Source organism: Lissotriton helveticus, chromosome 1_1, assembly GCF_964261635.1.
Source record: "Lissotriton helveticus chromosome 1_1, aLisHel1.1, whole genome shotgun sequence".
NCBI classification, from domain to species: domain Eukaryota; kingdom Metazoa; phylum Chordata; class Amphibia; order Caudata; family Salamandridae; genus Lissotriton; species Lissotriton helveticus.
Genome location: NC_136057.1, coordinates 985252529 through 985273299, shown reverse-complemented (window position 1 = coordinate 985273299; position 20771 = coordinate 985252529).

The window sequence follows — 20771 nt, the reverse complement described above, 5'->3', positions numbered from 1 at the left end:
TGTCCTGCCCCCCTCCCTCGCCCCCCAAAAGTAGAGGGTTGAATGTAATCATATGCACGCTTCGTTTTCATTTTTTTTTTAAAAAAAATTTAAATCACTGTTTGAGCAAAAACACAATCGAAGCGTAATCATCCATGGGTGAGCATACTTAAACCACAGATACGATTTGCCCATGCACAAAAAGCAGGGCATTCATCAGCGACTAAAATCTTGACTTGTTGAAAGGAACACAAACACGACTCACCCAGTGAGATTAATTGCGAGTGGGTTCTGCAGGGCAGGGCATTTCCCATCACCGCACAAGCCCCCAAGAGACCAGCACGCCCTGTAGGCATGGAGGATTGTGGGAAACAAGTTTACAACGCTCTTCATCTTTGCAAGGTGAAGTAAATGCCTCGTTTTGGGGCCTAATATCATGGTCCCTTTATAGCCCCATAGCCCGGATACCATTCTATATTTCACTAGTTTTTTTCCCGTGACAGGCTTTTCAGTTTCCATGACAAAGATCCGTCCTCTCCTGTTGTCCTGATTAGCTAGGGACCCTTCCGAAGGAAGGCGAAAACCTCCTGTTTCCTACGCTCAGCCGCCTGTGCATAAAAATCTGAATTAGTTCTGATAATTAACACTTAACTCTTTTCCTCACTGCTCTCTTGGCGAGATTCCATTACCATCCTAAAAAGGATTTTCTGAGGAAAGATTGACACATCTTCCCCGAAAGAGAATACATTAGTCTAATAGGGTCTGAATTACCCACTCATGAACAGCGCTACACACAAAGGGCAATTGCAAAAGTCACTTATTTCTCATAAATTAATCTTGTAACTCATCTGTAACTGTATTCCTCTCATTTATTGGTGAGAAAAAGACAGACAAATCATCTTGGCAAAGATGAACTGGCTGTTTCTCTGAAAGAAATGTTAATCTCAAACATTCCATCATGAATTTTAAGTTTAACTGTTGCAAGGAAACAGGAGCATTGTTTCCATGTTCTTTATTCTTAAATACATCTAGAGGCGTCGCTGCTGCCAGAGTGTTTTTATAAATTAACCCTCAACAATTCTCAAGGAAACTTCAAAGGAGTCAGTGTCGAAGTCAATGAGGGAAACAGCACTGTTTTCAAATGCACAGACTTTACCAAAAAGTGTTTCAAACTCGAACAGATTTCAATAGCTCCCAATCACGAAGCACCTGGTCGTCGATTTAGAGCAAACTAACAGCCCAGAGCAGAGAGATAATGCGACTAAGTCATAGCAAAATTGTTATTACATGGGCATAATCACGTAATGTTAAATGCTTCAGTTTTCGCTTCTGACACGAATCTCCCAATTTTACACCATCGTGCTACAGTGCATAAACAAAAGTTTGTTTGAGGTCAAGCCATTATAGGGACAGTACTATAATGTCTTTCCGAATGCGAGTAGTACTGTTCGCACTGTTGTTTGTCAGTACATTTGGAGTGACTCTTTTCTCCTCCAATGCATTGTTAAATTAACTTTTTGAGGGCAAAATTGTGGTTTTTTTTCTATACAGGGTTAATTACATTGAGATTGATGTAAATTGGAGTAACTTCTTCCTGTTCTGAAAAGTCCTCCTGTTCCTTGTTGAGTTCTTGATCATTTTATATTTGATCACTGGAAGGAAAACAACACTATCTTTGTCTGCAAATCCTTTTTCTCATTTTGGACTTCTATATTTTTTCATGGAGGGCCTGGAGTATCCTTTAGGGGTCTCAAGTTAAGCCAAACTTGAGAGTTAAGTACAAGGGTGTAAGAGCAATCTACTTTTTGGGTGTCAGAGGGCTGGAAATATTCTCACTACTTTTCCTAGTCTTTTTTGTTTACAATTGCTGTTATAATGTGGTATTTTAGTGGACTTTTCACATCCTCAGTGCTGCTGTGCTCGAGATAGTTTATAGGCTTTTGGCTGGCCTTGGATTTGTACCAAATATTTTGTATTTTTGCGTGCATCTGCCTGTTGGTGGCTTTGGCAGTAGGATAGACTCCAGGTCCAGGTAACCAGCCAGTCATGTGCCTTTGTTCTCAGCATTCTTCTTCATTCCCTGTGCTTCTCAGCAGTTTTTTATTTTGAGTGTGTGTGCGTGTATGTGAGTATATGTTATATAATTGATTAATGTATATTGTCTGCAACGTTTATAAGTTTTTCTGCGGAGATTGTTGCTTTGGCCAGTTGTGCTGGAGAAGTTTCAAAGTTTATTTTAATTGTCAGTTTTCATATTGCAGCTCTGGTTATTTATAGGTATTTTTTTAGAATCACTAGAAATTTGATCATTCCTGATTGTAATTGATTTTTTTATATTCTTGCCACAGCTTTGTTGGTGGTGGGTGGACCTGGAATGGGAATATGCAGATTCTGAGTACATATTTGTGTAATTGTTACCTGGCAATGTGGCCCATGTTTGTTTGGCGAAAGTGAAGAGGGCAGACTGGCATTTAGTCTTGGTCCACCATACATCCTCCTCCTTGTTTTCCAATGTATTTGGGTGCTAGGCACTCAGTTGCTCTTTGTCCTGAATCCCTCTTTCTTCCTAGTCGTGTGGCCATTCACCATTTGTGATGAATGTGTGCGTGTGATGTGCTCCATGCCTCCCCCTTACTATTAATGCATCTACAAGTCTGTGAAACTGAGAGTGTGCATTATGAGCCTTTTTCTCTGTGTCCTCCATGCCTCCTCCTTGTTGCCATGCGACTGTCCTCTGTTTTATGAAGCCAGTGTGTATGTGTTTTCTTGACATACTTAGTTGGCTCTTTTCCTTATCTGAACCATTTTGTGTAACTAGTGTATGTGCTTGATGTATTGCATTGTAACGTATATATTATGCTTACTATCCCTATGTGAGTTATTAAAGGTCTTGCTGCCTATATGGGTCCAATGCTGCATCTTGTGTATGGTGTGCCTTTGGAAGGGTGTTCTCATTGTTTTGAACCTATGTGCTAAATGTTTCCATGTCATACGTGATGACTGCTGACGTGCGGTTATCATGTTGTAAGACTCAGCGCTTAGAAATGCCATAGACGAAGAATTGGGAGAGATACTCATCTTGTTTCTGGTTTTCAATAAGATGGCAGCTTTGAACAGTTCTGCTGGTCCCTTCATGATAGTTCTATCATGGTTCACTAAGCTGTTTACCCCAGTGGGTTGCCCATTCTGAGATTTTTAGTTTAAAGTTTGTGGTACTGAGCAGGTGGGAGGGAGAGATGACAGGAAAATTTACTGGGATGGACTTTGTTACTAACATCATATATATGATTGTAATTGTGAGGGGTCAAGAAGTGGGCATAATATGTAGAAAGTTTAGCCCTACAGTGGTGGGTTAAATTAGAGCCTTCCATTGGTCAGTGATATGCCTCAGATCCCCAATTATTCCATGCCATTCCATTTGGTGATGGGTTTTAATGTGAACTGTTACAGGGATATGACCCTTAGGGATTCTGTCGTATGTGAGAGTAAGAAGGTCAAACAGTATAAGGGAGTTATTAGCAGCCTGTTTATCCTGCATCAGCTGCCCGAATGCTGAATATTATAGTACTAATATTAGTGAGGGTCAGCAGGGTTGACATTTCATAAAGTACCCTAACCAGGCACAAGCCAGCCCTTCATAACTCACCTGGACATGGGAAACATCCTTAACATCGCAGTCAGTACACCGCGATGCTGTTAAATCGTGGTCGTTACAACAACCTAGATGTAACCACGCTATGCCATTACAACGCAAGTCTTTACATCGACTTGCGCTAGATGGCGTGCTAACATTACAAATAGTGTAGTTTACTATCTCAACACCTTTCCTACTGTTAAGTGGACTGGAGTTGGAATAGTAAATTACACTTTTCTAATGTTAACATGCCATCTTGCGCAAGTCGATGTAAAGACTTGCGTTGTAATGGCATAGCGTGGCAACATCGCAGTCGTTGTAACGACCGCCATGTAACAGCACGCGTTGTACTGACTCGGGTATTAACATCATACATCCCCTGGACATAGATACGTGTGTACTGGTTGGTTTATTCCAAATCTGTGGACTGTAGACTGTACTTAAAGGAGTGATTTTTATTCTGTGTTCTATCCCAGGGTCTTTGGGATGATGCAGATAGTTATCTTGAAAATAACAATGCTTCGCCTCTCTTCTGAAGTGTAAGTAGACAGAAATGCCTCAATTTATGGCTGGTAGTGAGTTTCGGAGCTTGGCAGCTTGTACTGAGAAAGTAGTGCATGCTATGGATTTCTTATATTAAGGTGGCGTGTTTACCCATGGATCACAGTCTCCTATTTTGTTTGTTTAGCTAAAAGTTCAGTCATGGTGAGAATCAAAATGGTCCTATTCCTTCATAGGTGCTCTGGACAATAGAAAATGCCTTGAATAGTGATTGTCTAGCTATAGGTAACCAGGGAAGTGATTGCTGGACTGGAGTCATGCATTCTCCTGGATGGAGGTGTAACAAGAGGCTTGCAGCAGCATTATGGATTAGTTGTATTTTGCATGTGATTAAACTGGGGTCACCAAAGTATAGGCCATTGGCATAGTCACGCTTGGAAATTACAGTTTTGAGGCTGGCTTGTAGCTTTTATTGCTATCCAAGGTAAGGGAAAATGGGTTTCAGTGTTTTCATTGTGTAGTAGCTGCTCATTGTGACCTTGTTGGCATGTGGTATCAAGGATAGGTTGGAATCCATGGTTTCCCTTAGTTTCTTTCCTCTCTTTATGCTATTGGAGGGGCCTCAATTTCATTTGAGCCATATGGCTGTAGGTGCTTTTGCCACAGGTCATGATCTTTGAATTTATGGCGTTGAGTTTCAGGTGGAATCACATCATCCATGTATTTATGGCTGAGAGCAGTTGTAAAGATGTGTTTTGTAGGGCTCTTCCAGGGCATCCATTTATAGAATGGATTGTGTATCATCTACATTGTTGTAACAGGAGAGGTTGAATGATCTAATGGGGTCCTGTAAGGGGGTGAGGTAGATGCTAAATAATAGAGGAGAAATGATGGAATCGTGGGGATGCCACAGTGTTGGATGTGAGAAGCTGATGTGAAAGGTGTTAGTTATATCAAGTTTTGTCAGTCCCTGAGGTAAGAGGCAATCTATGTAAAAGCTTTTCAGATATTCTAGGCTGAAGTTTCTGTAGTAGCTTGTGGTATTGGACGGTGTCAAATACAGATGATGGGGGGTGAGGCTTCAGAGGGCTGGACGGCAAGATGGCCGCACATTAGTGAGGCTTTGACAACTGAGTGTACTATCCATTCAACATCCATATGCTTGTGGCCTCATCCATTACACCTGAATGGCATAGCACTTGGAGTGAGGCTGGATATTCGCCAGTATACCTGCTAAACATAATGCCTGAGATCCAGTAGCATGGTGGGCCACACTACGCCCGTGGAGTGAGGCTCTGTGAACACAAACTTCCAGGTTGCATCCGGTGCCAGATGGGAGTTGGAAAGCGATCCTATCATGGGAGATACTTTGTAACATCTTACAAGTATAACATCCTATTGGTACAAGATGTAGAAATGGAGTTTAGTATGCCTGACCTAAAAAGAAATCTTTTTGTAAAGATAATTTTTATGGTATGTGTTTGAAAATACCACCGTAAGAAAGTTGGTATTTTCTTGCTTAGCCATCCTGTGTACCCCTGCTGGTTTGTACAGACTGGACCAGACCTCATCACACCAGAGCTGTAGGGTGATTTGCCAGGGTAGGTGTGTGTCAAGCGCTGGGTCCCGGCCTGAATGGAAGTGACAGAGTTGGAGTGGAACCTGATAGGAGAGTATAACTTGATGAGGGATGGGGTGGCACCAGATTTGTAGGCCTGGCATGGGAGACACTTATCCTCTCCTGCCTAGAGACTGTCTGACTTCACAAGAACTGTGTGTGAAGTCCCATACATTGAACTGCCTGGGGCTGATCGGACTGCCAGGAAGCCGGCTTTGAGTCTGCACATCCGCCTTGGTGATCCAGAGAAAGTGGCATCAGCCCAGGACTTGCCTAGGGCTTCTCACCGTCTGTCTCCCTGCCTTAGAGTGACAGCTGCCACGGCCTATGTCTGTATGTCCTGTGGCACTGGTGGGGCTTACCGTGGCATGCCCGGGCCATGGCCGGGCAGTGCCAAGGCAAGTTCGCAAACTATAGGACATACTCTGGTGAGTGATTGAGTGAAGGAAACCTCATTGCTGTGGTCTTGCATTGGGGGTGATGATCATGTGAGGCTGGGACAGTACCTGCCTTATTGCATCTTACGACAGAGGCCCCACTCTTTGGCCCATGCCCCAGCTGCACGGTTGACACTGCCAGCGAGTCTGTGGGCTACTGAGTGGTGGAAGCAAGTAGTTGTTGTGCTCATGCCCCCTGGACAATGACTGTCTGTGCCAAGGGTGAGGTGGGACCTGGGGGCAGTGATACCTGCATACTAACCCCAGAAGCAGAGCTGGAGTGACTTGATACATGTGAGCACACCGGCAACAGTGACAACATGAGTAAACAGGACCAATGTCAGTCCAAACTCTAGTTCAGCACAAAAAAGACATCCAAAACAGCGCAGGATGAACAGTGCTCACTACCACCTGACAGAGCCATGGACACTACTATGGAGGATGTTAAACTTATCCTAGCAGACATGAAGCCTAGCCTCAGACCATTGATTCTAAAATATTCACTCTAACAAACCATCTCGATCAAATGAAAGAATGAATAAATAAGCATAACACCAGTCTGGAGCAATTGTGAAGCAGAGTCTCAGACATTGAAGGCAATACCAACTCACAGAATGAAAAACAGTTCAGAATGGAAAAAGTGATAGTGGTGATAAAAGTAAAGAACGAGGATTTAGAGGTATGCTCCCACTGTAACAACATACCGATTGTGGGCATTACAGAGGCTATGAGAATGGCAAAGGTTGAAGAATATGTGGAAAATATGTTTAGCACCATGTTCCACCTTGTTTTCCCTAGATCACTAGGACCGTGTCCTGCACTGGGGTACCAGATGGACCTATCATAGCGCGCCTACTAAACTATAAGGATCACAGCACCAGTTTTTTAGCGCAGCTGAGGCAGTCATCATGATTCAAAACTCCAACTCCAAACGTGCAGTGTTAGATCTGGCATCCTTGGCTTGGTTTTCCCCTGTCATTTTCCCTCTGCCGCATGTGTTTTTGCTGTGGGATGGATTTTGTGTTTGCTGGCCTAGATGCTTTGGGCACTTTGCCACTGCTGATCAGTGCCAAAGTGCAAGTGCTCCCTATGTAAATTGTGCACATGGATTGGCGTTTCCATGACTGTTTTTTTTAACTTACTACTAAGTCCCTAGTACAGTGCACTGTGTTTGTGCCACCCCCACACACTGTCTTTCAAATGGGTCTCAGACCTGCCACAGCAGTGTCCAAGCGCAGCTTCTACTGCCATGTCGATCTGACAAGTGCACCCACTTGCCAGGACCTAACCTTCCCTTTTCTTACATGTGAGTCACCCCTAAGGTAGGCTCAAGATACCCCTGTGGGCAGGGTGCAGTGTATGTGAAAGATAGGATGTGCTGGTGTGCGTGGCATGTCCTAATAGTGAAACACATATTTGTATACATATTGTATTTCCTTTTTCACTATTGAAAGGCTATCTGTCCCATAGGATGTCATGGGAGATACTTTGTAACATCTTACAAGTATAACTTCCTATTGGTAGAAGATGGAGAAATGGAGTTTAGTATGCCTGACCTAAAAAGAAATCTTTTTGTAAAGATAATTTTTATGGTGTGTGTTTGAAAATACCACCGTAAGAAAGTTGGTATTTTCTTGCTTAGCCATCCTGTGTGCCCCTGCTGGTTTGTGGATTGACTGTCTGGCTTTGGAGCAACTGGGGCTAGGGATGTGCACTCTCTTCAGATAGCCACTGGGGGGTTTGAGGTGTATCCTGCCTTTAGAATAGTGAGAGGAGATTTCATTGCACCTGAATAGGGCTGGTCTGCCTTGGACAATGTTGTCTCCACCTCCTGCCAGGAAACTGGGCAGGAGCGGCTCCTGAAGGGAGTGCTGCGGGATGGTGGGGTGGGGCGGGTGAGGGGCAGGGTGATGGGTAGAAACTCCGGCATATGTCTGAACGGAGGTTAGTACATGAATAAATAAATAAAGTGAATTACATTGCGTGCGCTGCATCGGCATTTGGTGTTGCAGCACGCGCAATGTAACTCATTTTTAAAATGTATTTATGCACTTACCTCCATTCAGCCGTATACTGGATTTTACTACCACCCACCCTGCCACGCCCCCACCCCGACACGCCACCACACAGCACTCCCTACAGGAGCCACTACTGAAACTGGGCCAGACAGGACAGAACTGGTTTTGACTGGGCACAGACACTCTCTGCCACAAGAGAACAAAGTGAAATGTGGTATAAATACAAGGGCCCAGACCCCAGAACTTTAGATTACTTCTGGACTAAAGGGAAGCCTCTGCCAAGGAGAAGAGCTGGGGAAGCTGAAGGAGAAATACTGCCCGTTTGCTGTGTGAGGTTGGCCTGCAGTGGCTGTTTCTGCCAAGGAGAGGACCAAGACGTTGCTGTGTGCTGTGTATCCTGCTTGAAGAAGATATCCAAGGGCTTGGTGTAGAGCTAGCCTCCTTTTCTGATGTCCCAGGGACCCAAAGACTTCATATCCTTGGCCCTCCCGCACCTGTAACTGCTGTTTTAGCTATCACAAAGGAAAATAGCAACACCGACGGCGGCGAGCGATGCCGCGACCTGCAACGAAGCCGTGGGCACTGATCGTGAAGTGCATGACGCATTGCCCCGATTTACACCGCAGCCCCGGCTTTTGCCCGCACAGCACCTTACCGACTGTGATGCCGTCAATGAGGCCGCTGCCTGCATGGAGCTGAGGGCACCCCTCATGATGCTCACGACGTGCCCTGCCCGACTCGCACCGTGGCCCGACCTCACCGATGCCGGTGCTTCATCATCACGTAGCCGATACCTGAAGTGGGTGACCCCCCAAATCCATCGACCCTGCATTGTCATAAAGAACCGACGCCTCAATGCCACTGTGACGTCACCTCCCTGGCAACAGTAAGGAACTGAGGCCTCACCTCTCCTGCACCACAGTACGGAACTGACGCCTCACCTCCCCTGTAGTCGCAAGGAATCAACGCCACACAGTGCCAAGGAAGCATCACCTTCCCGATGCCGTGCACCATCTTTGTTTTCATCGTTTACCAAGGTACTGCTCTTTGGGGTCCATGTGACTCCAGGTCCGATGCCGCGCTCCTCGCGATTGTGACGTATGTTGGGATTTTCAGCTGTCACAATGTTGTAATAGCCCCAGGTGGAGCTCATTGTTGCTGCAAGCAGTGGCAACATTTCTAGGGAAAATGTGGATCATCAGGTGCCATGCACTCAAAAAGAGATAAATCATCCTCCCTAGAAATGTTAGTGTCATTTTTAACTTGCTTTTAATAACTTTTTACCCTTTTATCTCCCCTTTAAATAATTTTTAGCTATTTTAGTTAGTCGGAGTAATTTGCTGGTCTATTGGCTGCTAAGCTATGAATTCTTTATTGCCATGCTTGCTGTATTGTACTCTTGCACTATTGCATTTGCACTTTTTTGTAACCCTATACAGGTTTTAATTCAACATTACCTAGATCTTTGTGCTCATTTGTCTCTTCCTTTACCTTGTAAACTACTGTTTTAAATACCTACATTAAGATGGTGTTTTTAATATAATAGCCAAATCCTGTTCATAAACTGTACTGTTGCTACACTGGTACTAGTTAATATTTGTATTGTTTACACTTTCATGGTCGTAATGACTGAATACAGTTTTTGATGATGATGCTACTATCTTTGTTTTTGTGACTAACCTATTTTGGTAATATCTTGTTGGATTTTGTTGTTTTAGTCTTGTTTTGTTTAGATAAAAATTTCTTATTTTTCTAAAATGGTGTGGTGTCCATTTGTTGTTTTTTTACTTTATTACAGCATGTGTGCACAAATGCTTTACACACTGCCTTTGGGATAAACCTGTCTGCCTGTGCCAACCTACTAAGGGGGTCAGCAGTGGTTGTCTTAGAGTGTAACTTCCTTACCCTGTCTAGAAGCAATGGTCCCTAATTGGACAAAGGTGCAAACCATTGTCAACTAGAGACTCCCATTTCTAACATGCAGATAAGCACAATGGTAAAAATGTACAGGAAATACATACCTAGAAAAAGTTCAGGCTACGAAAGACACAATAGTGGATGATGGTTTCTTAGACATCTCAAGTACGATGAGGCATCCTTCAGAGACAGTCCCCGAATGAGGAATGAGACTTGTACATACTTGACTAAAAATTAACAAAGTTAAGTCAGCTGTAAAAGTAAATACTTAACCTAACCTGAACTAAATTGCATTAAATTAGGTGTGCCAAGAGATGTAAATAAGAAAATTGACAAGGGTGCTCAGTGTGCAGGACACACATAAATAATCAGAAATGCAATATTTTGTGGCTGGTTACAATGACAACTAAGTCAAGCTTAAGTTTAACCACAGACTTTGCAATGAACAACAATCTCTGCAATGGACATTATTGTTTTATGAAAGAATTAGATGTCATTCCCATGCTCAGCTGTTTTTCACAATTGAGAGGGCTGCACTGCTTCTCTCTATGGCGTTCTTGCAAAAAAGATGGCTAGATACTACACCGGTTAGTAAAGAGATAACTTGGAATAATCGATGAATGCTAAATGAATTATGTGGCACAGAGAAGGGCGTGGGTTGGATGAAAATTCGGGAAGGCGACATTTACATGTCTCTGGAAGCGGTACTCGATTCACCGTTAGTTAATTGCACACTGTTTAGTTAATGGTACATACACAAGCGCGTTCAGAGAATGGTTTGTGATGGGCCTGGCAATATTAACCTTTCTTTTCAGAATGTCCACCCCACCGTGAAAGCCTTTGCTGAATAATTCCTGACTTGTTCGTGGTTGTATATTAAGCCACAATTTCCCTATAATTTATAGACCTTTATTACATTTAATATTTGGAATACTTTTGTATCAGAAAATGTAGGCTATCTGATTTACTGTATGTTGACTTCTGTTTTGGATTTGCTACTGACTGTTTCTTCTTTCATGTTGGAGAATCTATTTGCTTGTTTACCTGTCCCACATGAAATAAAAATGTAATTTCCTGTAGCTTCTTCTCAGTTTGGTACATTAGTGTGGCCAGTTAGTCATTGAACAAAAGGCCGGCAGGAACAGCTGCACTCTTTATTTGGTTGAGCTGATCACTATCCCAGCTAAGGTGAGGATAAGCGAGATATTTGGTTTAAAAGAAGATCAGTAAACATGACGTATTCTATGGTTATTAATACTTAGTGGTGAATTCAGAAACGCTACTACTACACAGCTATTACTAATGGAAGGTGGCTTAAGTGACAGGTCATGAGTGAGGTAGGGCATGGACATGGTCAGATTTCCAACGTTGATTGTGAGGAATGTGGATGCCTGCATGTGGGTGGCATGTAACAAAGCTTATGTAGAAAGAATAAGAGACGATAATGGAACTTCTTTTTTCTTTAGCTGTGACTCCGAGTTGAGCCTCTGTTGAGAGGTGAACTTTCTCTTGGTTACCATGGTTGCTTTTTTATTAACAAACGGGACCCTCAAAGCAACCCACTAAATTAATAAAGGAAGAGACCTTTAGTTATAAGACAACAATTTAATCATTTAGCAAAAAACCCTAGCCACCAACACTACCCACAAGAGCTTCACCACCACTCTACGCCATAAAAAATGCACTACTTAATGTAACCCTGTACTCAAAATTATAGAGCATAGAGTAAACATCTGTGCCTGCGTAGAATGATATTCTCTGACAACAGTAGGTCTACGCAGACCCATGGCTGACAGTAGACATCCCATTTGTGCACACAGGTGGGGGAACCACTCTCAATCCTCTACGTCCCTCGGTCTTCAATGATCCTTAACAGGGCGGGCGACCATCATCAGCATGCGACTCGGGGCTTTGGAGACCTGGGCGAGGTGTGGGAAGACTGGGAAAGCAAGTGCGTCCCTTTGAAAAGGTGGTATAAAGAAAACAGTTAATTCTTTTCAAAGTTATGACAAAATAGAAGTCATTGCATCAGGAGAACAATTCCCTTGCATGATTCATCACATCGTAGTTGTTTAAAAAAAAAAATTACATTTGCTTATCTTTGCCTATCCCCTCTAAAACATAGTTAATTTCTTTACATGTTGTGCATATGTGCATTTCTTGTTATAAATATATGTATATAAAAATGTGCCAACTATGGGTAGCTCTGTAAACCATACCTCACACACGTGCCATGCAAATTATATCTCATACATCAATTACAATTGCAAATATCCTCACCCTCGATGTAACAAATGATTTCACAAATGACATCAATTGTCTAAATAGTGACAAGCCATATTACCTTGCAGTTAACATTATGAATGACAGGATGATCAGTACAGTATGCCCTGTGTGTGTGTTTGTACTAGAAAGATGTGAGGAGCCTATTCACAAAGGTTTTTTGAAGTGCATAAAGCAGTATTACTGTTGTAGTCTTTTGTGTATCATTTCATGCCCTTGTGAATTGGTCCTAAATATCTCAAATGGGAATATTCAGAGAGGAGTCATATACAATCATTAAAAATACAAATACCTAGGTAATGAGCACTATGTCGCAGGTGGTTAGGGACTCCATAGTTCCGGACCCTCTGTGCTGCCTATTAAACATGTATGCTAAAAGAAACATAGCTAGATTTTGGGGATCCCCGGTGGTACCGGTAGTCAAGGATTGGTGCTCAGGTCTTGACTTTGCAATGTTGGCTGAACGGACAGTGTATCTGGATCGAAAATGTCCACGGAAATGGGTTAGGCTTTGGGGTGCATGGAATGAATACAGGGGAAATTTGTGTGACCCTCCGACGCTGGACAGTGAAAGTGACTCTGAGTAAGATGGAAGGGGAGGGGGGATTGCTGAGGGGCACGAGCTGTATCTAATTGCCATAAGTGTAATGCTTCCTATCATGTGTTGTTGTATCTGGATCATATATTTACCGCTCTCTATGTATGCACACTGTGATTTTCTGTATGCCCTATGGCTGCTTTGATTAATAATAACAATTGTTTAAAAAAATAAAATACAAACGCCTGTGCTATCCTTGCACTTTAACTAATAGGGAGTCAAACACCAGACCGACAGGCAAACCCTGGTGGTCATGAGCAGAATAAAAATAGCAAATGGCAAAATGTCACTGACAACCTAAAAAACCTCCCACTGAGTCAGAGTCATTCATTTGTTATTTTTTTTATAAAATAAGCTCCCGGTTACTTCTTAGAAAGCACAAAAAAGTTTGTTGAGTAGCTGTCAAAAGCATGGCAAGCTGTCAGTGTCTTCAGAAGAGTCGCAATTGATGGCGGGTCTACTGATGGCACAGAGATCTCTGCAAGGTCGGCAGAGATCTTCTGTTGTAGGGGCAGTAGTCCAGCCAGGGTGGTGGAGAAAAGACCTCTGCAATCCTGATAGATGCAAACCGCCCATCGAAAGTGTAAATCAGGGGGAGGAGCTACGCAGCGAACCAAGATGGCCACGTAGACTCTCGGCTCCGCCGAGTCCGTCCACCGGCCTCACAATCCTGCTCGATATCCTGACCCCTGGGCCCTGAAAGCTGCATCTGAACATACGCAGCGCAGGTGGGGCCAACTTCAAGGTCCGGGAGACTCTGGGGGCCGTCACAGTGCCCGATTGAAGGTTGGGCCTCGGTGAAGAAAAGCCGGGGACCAGAGTGTTTGTGTTGCCCGCTGCGAGTGCAACAACAGCGGCGGCCCAGTCCGGAAGTTGCCAGTTGAGCTCGCCTTGAAAACTGAAGCTTTTGGCGCAGTGGCGGGGCTAGCGAGCGGTGATTTTGCGGCGCCCTCGGGGCCCCCCCCTCGCCATGGATAATTAACACCCTGCTGGTGGGCAGCTGTGTGGAGGTTCCGAGAACTGGCTGGGAATCAATGGCATGTCAAGATCACCAATTGACTCCTTTGTTTTCAACCTGGCACGTTGGTGCTGCAGAAAGTAATATACTGGATAGAACTTGGAGGTGCATCACGCTATTGGTGGAACATGGGACCCCACGGATGGTGACCTGATCCTTGAGGTGCTTGGCTGTCTGCCCGGAGTTCTGGAGGCGGGACAGTGGCTATCCTGTCTCGGCCCAGCATAGTGTCACTGGTATGGTGAATTCAGAAAGGCGGTGAGTTGTGGATGAGTGGTGACCGGATTGCCTGAGGGGTGTGTGGAGCGGTGACCCCCTCCCGGTGGTAGATCGACTTTGTTCCCCGTCAGAAGCGATTGATCCTGACCTCTGAAAGTAGTGACTGTCGCTGGGGAGTGCGTCTACGGAGGTCTGAACCGGGAACTGCGCATACTTATTATGGCATCCAAACCTGAAGGTGGGAAGCACTCCTCCAGGGGACAAAGGGCCCTGAAGCCAGTCCAGTCTAATAAATTGGACCGCTATACCTTGCCTAAAAGCTCGCCTACCGGGGCGGGATCTCCTTCGGTGGTTGCTGGTGCCTGCCCTGACCGGGGAGGAGAAATTACCCTCCATGACGTCATGGGTGCTATAGATGGCGTTAAATCCTCCTTGGGGCAGCAAATGGTAACGCTTGATACTAAACTGGATACCGTATCTATTGAAGTGAACCTCATAAGAGCTGACCTCACCAAAGTCAACGAAAAGGTGAACTCATTGGGTATTAAGACGGCTAGCCTGGTTGATGATGTGGCCCAGCTTCAGCAGGACGTGTGAGATCTCAAATGATCACATGCTCTGGCAGAACGCAAGATGGATGAATATGAAAGTAGGGCCCGGAGGAATAACGTCCGTATCCTGGGTGTGCCCGAAAGATCGGAGGGGCCCGCCCTGGACTTATTTGTGGAGGATCTTGTTCTTAAACATCTCCGACCTAAAGGACTCAGCAACTTTTTCACCATTGAACGCACACATAAGGTTCCGGGTGGGAAGCCGAGACCGGGGGCACCGCCCCACCCTATGATTGTCAGGGTCCTAAATTACAGGGACAGAGACGCTATCCTGCAAGCTGCGAGAGTTGGAGGGCCCTTCCAGTTTGAAAATGCTACCCTATCCTTTTTCCCGGATTTTACACAAGCGGTGCTGAAACAACGGCGTCATTTTTTGGCTGTAAAGAAGAAACTGAGAGATAGGGGTTTCAAGTATGCAATGATGTTTCCAGCTCGGTTGAGGGTGGAGATGTGGGGGAAGGTTTGGTTTTTTGATAACCCGGATGTTGCGACTGATTGGCTTGATACTCTCCCTGATGATGGGACGGAACCACCGGGTCAGTCGGGGGCAGAGACAGCATTGAAACGTGAATGAAACTGCCTTCGTTTCCTTCAGTGTCATGAACACATGTGAGGTATTGGGGGTTGTATAATCTCGGAACGTTTGGGTGGCCTCGCGGAAGTTCCGGGTTGCAGTTATTAGGGGCCCGGGGGGGGTATCTGTTGTTTTTGGGGTTCGGGGAGGGATTGGCGTAGTGGGATCCTCTTCCAGTTTTCCTTTCTTTGAAGTGTTAGGGGTGACAGGCACGCTGCAGTTTTCGGCGGGCAGTTTTGAGCCCAATGGGCAGGGCAGCGGGGTGGAGGGGATTTGGGGGAAAATGTTTGTTTTTTGTTATTATAGTTTTGTAGTCCACATCAGCACTGAATATTGGCTGGATAAGCGGCATGTAGGATTCAACAGGCAGTTTTGGGTAGACGATGGGGGGTAGTGGCATACAATTTTTGAGTTGGAACGTTAACGGGTTGGGAGATAAAATCAAACGGAGTGTTGTTCTGCAATAAAAGGCAGGCACAAGATGTGGTACTGCTTCAGGAGACGCATCTGATTGGAAACTCATGTAATGCTTTACATAGAATGGGATATAAATTGATTCCACATTCGGGGTTCACATCTAGTTCTAGAGGGGTTGGGATTCTGGTCCTCAAGACATTTCCACTGGAAGTTACCTCTTCCTGGGAGGACGGGAGGGGCAGATATACTGGAGTCACTGGCACATGGGAGGGTCACTGTATAACCCTCCTTTCCATCTATGTTCCCCCCAGACTGCAGGTACGACTTTAGCGGATTTGGGATCGGTCCTACTCTCGCTCCCTGAGGGTCTGTTACTCATGGGAGGAGACTTTAATGCAGTTGTCTCTGGTATGAAGGATAGGCACCCCCCTAGAGAATTGGGACGGGCGCTGCACTGGCTACCGGACTTTATAGAGGCTATGGGTCTTGTTGACAGCTGGAGACTACTCCATCCTGATCAGAAGCAATTTACTTTTCATTCTGGTAGTCTCTCGCAACTTGACTACTGTTTAGTCCCAGCTGCGCAGGCATTGTATATATCTGAGGTTACCCACTTAGCTAGAGGAATCTCGGACCATTCTCCACTGTGGATCCATGTAGTGGTGAGCCGTGGCTCGGCGGGCAGAGTGGCCCCAATAAACCCATGGTATCTGCGCAATCCCAAGATTAAAAAGGACCTCATTGCCAAGTTAGAAGAGTACTTTGTCACTAATGTGGGTTCGGTCTCATCGTCGGTGTCCCTAAGGCATGCCTTTAAAACGGTCATTAGAGGTCAAGCCCTGTCGCTGATAGTGGGCTTTAAGAAAGAAAAGCATAGGAAAGTGGTGGAGTTGGAAACGGAAATCGGGGAGTTGGAAAGAGACTTGGAACGGGACGTGACGCAGGGTAAGTGTTGTCGGTAAGCTTCACCAGCTACGCTTGAAACAGCATGACTATAAAGCACTGGTCACGGACAGGGCCGAAGCTCTTGGCAGGGAGCAGCAGGGTAGGCTTTGTGATGTGGGAAATAAAGCAGGTAAGCTTATCACTTGGTTGACGGAGGAAGGGGAGACACTCACTGACCCACAAGATATTGTCAACGCATTCGCCAAACACTTTCCATCGGTCTATACGGCTGTCTCTTCTTGCCCGGGAGCTGACTCTCATTTGTTGCTCCGAGACATACAACTTCCGAGTCTCTCCCTCGAAGACACTAATTTTATGGATAGTGAGCTGACTGCTGACGAGATTGCCTCAGCTATCTGCTCCTGAAACTCCAGCAAGGCATCAGGACCCAACGGACTCCCTATAGAGATGTATAAGCTTAAACCAGATCGTCTTGCGCCTTATCTGAAAGAAATGTATGTGGAATCTAGCCATAAGGGAGCACTTCCCAGAGATCAGAGGGTTCCATCGATGGTCGTTATACATAAGGAGGGCAAGATTAGGACTGATTGCATCTCGTATGGACCTATCTCTTTGATTATTACTGAACCCAAGATTCTGGCTAAACTACTGGCAAATAGATTAATCAAGGTCATTACTAATTTAGGGCACCCCGATCAGTCGGGTTTTATGCCCCACAGGAACACGGCTCTGAATTTACGTAGACTATACGGTGTTCTGGCCAGGGCCCGGACATTGCAGGAACAAGCTATAATTGCATTACTTGACGCAACAATGGCATTTGATACGATTGAAATACCTTATTTATGGGCGGTTTTGGATAAGTTTGGGTTTGGACCAGGGTTCATTGCCTGGATACTTTTGCTTTACTCAGAGCCGCTCGCCCAAGTGGTGGTAAGTAACAGAGTCTCGAGTTTCTTCATACTGGGGCGAAGTACCCGACAGGGCTGCCCGCTATCCCCCCTTCTATTTTCTCTGGTGATGGAGCCCCTTGCGGCTTGGATACTTTGGGAGCCTTCAATCAGGGGTCTGCGGTGGTCCCATGATTGGGAGGACCGCATATCTATATATGCTGACGATATTTTACTTAACTTGGCCTCACCGCAAAAATCACTTATGGTGGTTTTTGATGTCTTGGAATCCTTTGGGAGGAATTCGGGGCTATCAATCAACTGGAAGATGTCGGTCCTGTTTGTTTTAAGGGGGGGACCCCCCAGTACCTCCTAGAAACTGTCCCATTCGGGTTAATGCAGAGGGGTTTAAGTACATTAGGAGCTTTGTGTCCTTGGAACCCTCCATTAGATATTCCCGAAATCTTCTTCCCCCTCTTCATCGGCTTCGGAGTGATGTTTCCAACTGGAAGAAGCTTCCTCTCTCACTGCTGGGTAGGGCTGCCCTCTTTAAATTGATGGCTCTCCCATATTTTATTTACGCTCTGCAAAATACCTTAGTTGTAGTCCCCTCAAGTTATTTCTGTGAAGTTGAAAGCTTACAGCGGGACCTGTTGTGGGAGGGCAGACCTCGTATTGCCTTAGACAAGCTGACTCTTTCTTGGTATGACGGAGGCATTTCCCTCCTGGATATCAAGAGATATCATTGGGCGGCCCACCTGGCAGCCCACCTGGCAGCAATTAATCACTGCACCTATGGCCGAATCGATGACCCAGGCTACGCCATGGATAAATGGCTTTTTCCGGGCGGTAATTACAATAGGGCCCTATACTCTTGTCCCAACAGGGTGCTGTTAACAGGTCCCACTAAACATTCTACACATATCTGGCATGTGGCCACTGGATCCATGGGTTGGAGAAATAAAGTGACCATGGCAACCCCGCTATGGGATTCCGAACAACTTGGTAAGCTGTGGAAGTCGAAAGGCTTCGACAGGTGGGAACTCATTGGCATCTCCATGGTTGGAGATATCTGGGGGAAGGTGAAGATCAAATAATTTGAAGAATTGCAAAGGGAATATAAACTCGCACAATCAGAGTACTTTTGATATGGACAGGTTCGACATTCCTTCCGCTCGCCGTTGCCCGGTGAGACGGAACCTTCGGAGGCTTCCCCTTTGGAAGATAGAATATTAGATGGGCACCTTCCTGACAAGACAATTTCTTTAATATATAGAAAGCTGAATACTCATAGGACTGACTCCCTTAAGGCATTAAGAGATAAGTGGGTGCAGGACGGCATTGAGCTGGATGAGGAAGACTGGCAGATAGCTGTGTCCTCACCTAGGGAGGTGGCAATCCCAGCTCGTCTCTGGCTGGTGCAACTCAAAATCTTGCATAGAATTTACCTTACGGGACCCAGATTGGCAAGCATGGGGCTTTCAGATTCGGGACTGTGTAAAAGGAAATGTGGTCAAGTCGGTACTTTTATGCATATCATCTGGGAGTGCGAGCATGTTGCCGCCTATTGAAATAGCATTCATAACATCATACATGGAGTACTTGGACTGTTCCTATCTCCAGAGGCCGGGAGATGTTTACTTAATGTATGGGAGCCCAGTGATTCAAACACTTCACAGACGCAATGGGTCACTGAAGTGTTATATGATAGCCAAGCGAAATATTGCCCAGCTGTGGGGAGCGGAGCAGCCACCTTCCCTGGAGGGGTGGGAGAGAGATTTAGATTGGTCTATGCTTAGAGAAAAAACTACGTACCTAGCTAGGGGACGCCCCTGGAAGTGGACATTGGTGTGAGGGCCTTGGAACAGCTATAGGGGAGAAATTTGTACACCACCAAGGGCCGCTGTCCTGGAAGAATCCCCCTCCCTGTGAAGTTCCAATGTAATTGCGAGTATTGTTTTACCTGCATCACACAATGTATGCTCAGCTGCCATAATTGACCCTCTGTAATGTATATTTTTGCTGATGTTTGTTTCAATAAAAAGAAATTAAAAAAAAAGAAAGTGTTAATCAGGCCCTCGGTCCTAACAAAGACACCTTGACTGAGTGGAGGTCCGAAAGTTGAATACATCCTTCAAGCTTGCCCCACACCTTTTGGCACAAAAATAATCACAAGAGGTGTTTTCCTCTTTCTACTTGTGCTGCAGAATGCAGCACACCTAGAAAAAGGAATAACTAGGTGAAAGACAGGTATTTCTCCTCGTTGCACCTCCCTTACGCCGCTCTTGGGGAGACATAGGAATATGTCACATTCCCTGCTTTACAAAACCTTATACGTTTGGGAATGCTTCAGATTCCATGGGTGTTGCTGGGAATACCCACAGCAAACCCATGGAACTTCCCCTTTCCCGCAGAGGACTGTGTGAAAGTGGACCATATTTACAAAACCATGAAAAGCAATGCAGAGTGACTTTGCATGGCCTTGTAAATATAGGTCCAATCAGTTACTTCGCTCCCTTCTCTTGTAATTATCTTGTAAATATAGGTCAGTACACTGGGCCACCTGAGCATTCAAAAAAGTGATGCTCCGATGGCGCAGGAGCTTTGTAAATGAGACCCTATGTTTGGGCTTCATCAATGTAAATCTGCTGGACATCCTAGAATAGTCAAAACATTACAGTTACTAGGTATTTTTGGTTGCCAAATTTGTTTTCAGATGTAAATAGAATGTTCACACATGTTCCATTTGTGTTCACATATTAAACTCATAGGTTTTTTGAGACCAAAACCTGTTCTGCCTAAACTCTGTTATACAGTATCCATGAATTTAATAGTGAAAAAACAGAAAAGTCATAATTGTACTATCATTCGTGGATTTGTAGACCGTTTAAAGAAGATGGGTCATATTTTATCATTACCCGTTTCCTCCATCTAAGTCTTTCAACATTATTTGCTTGCATAGAATATTCAACGTTTTTCAAAGTGATAGGGGTTTTACCTCTACAATATTATCTGCATTCTGTAAGAATTAGATATGGAAGTCTGGCTGTCTACAAGCTACAATCCTCAAGCATATGGGCAGCTGCAAGAAGAGGATTGGAATAAGAAGTAATTATCAGATTTAACATATAACAATACAGAACATTCAGAT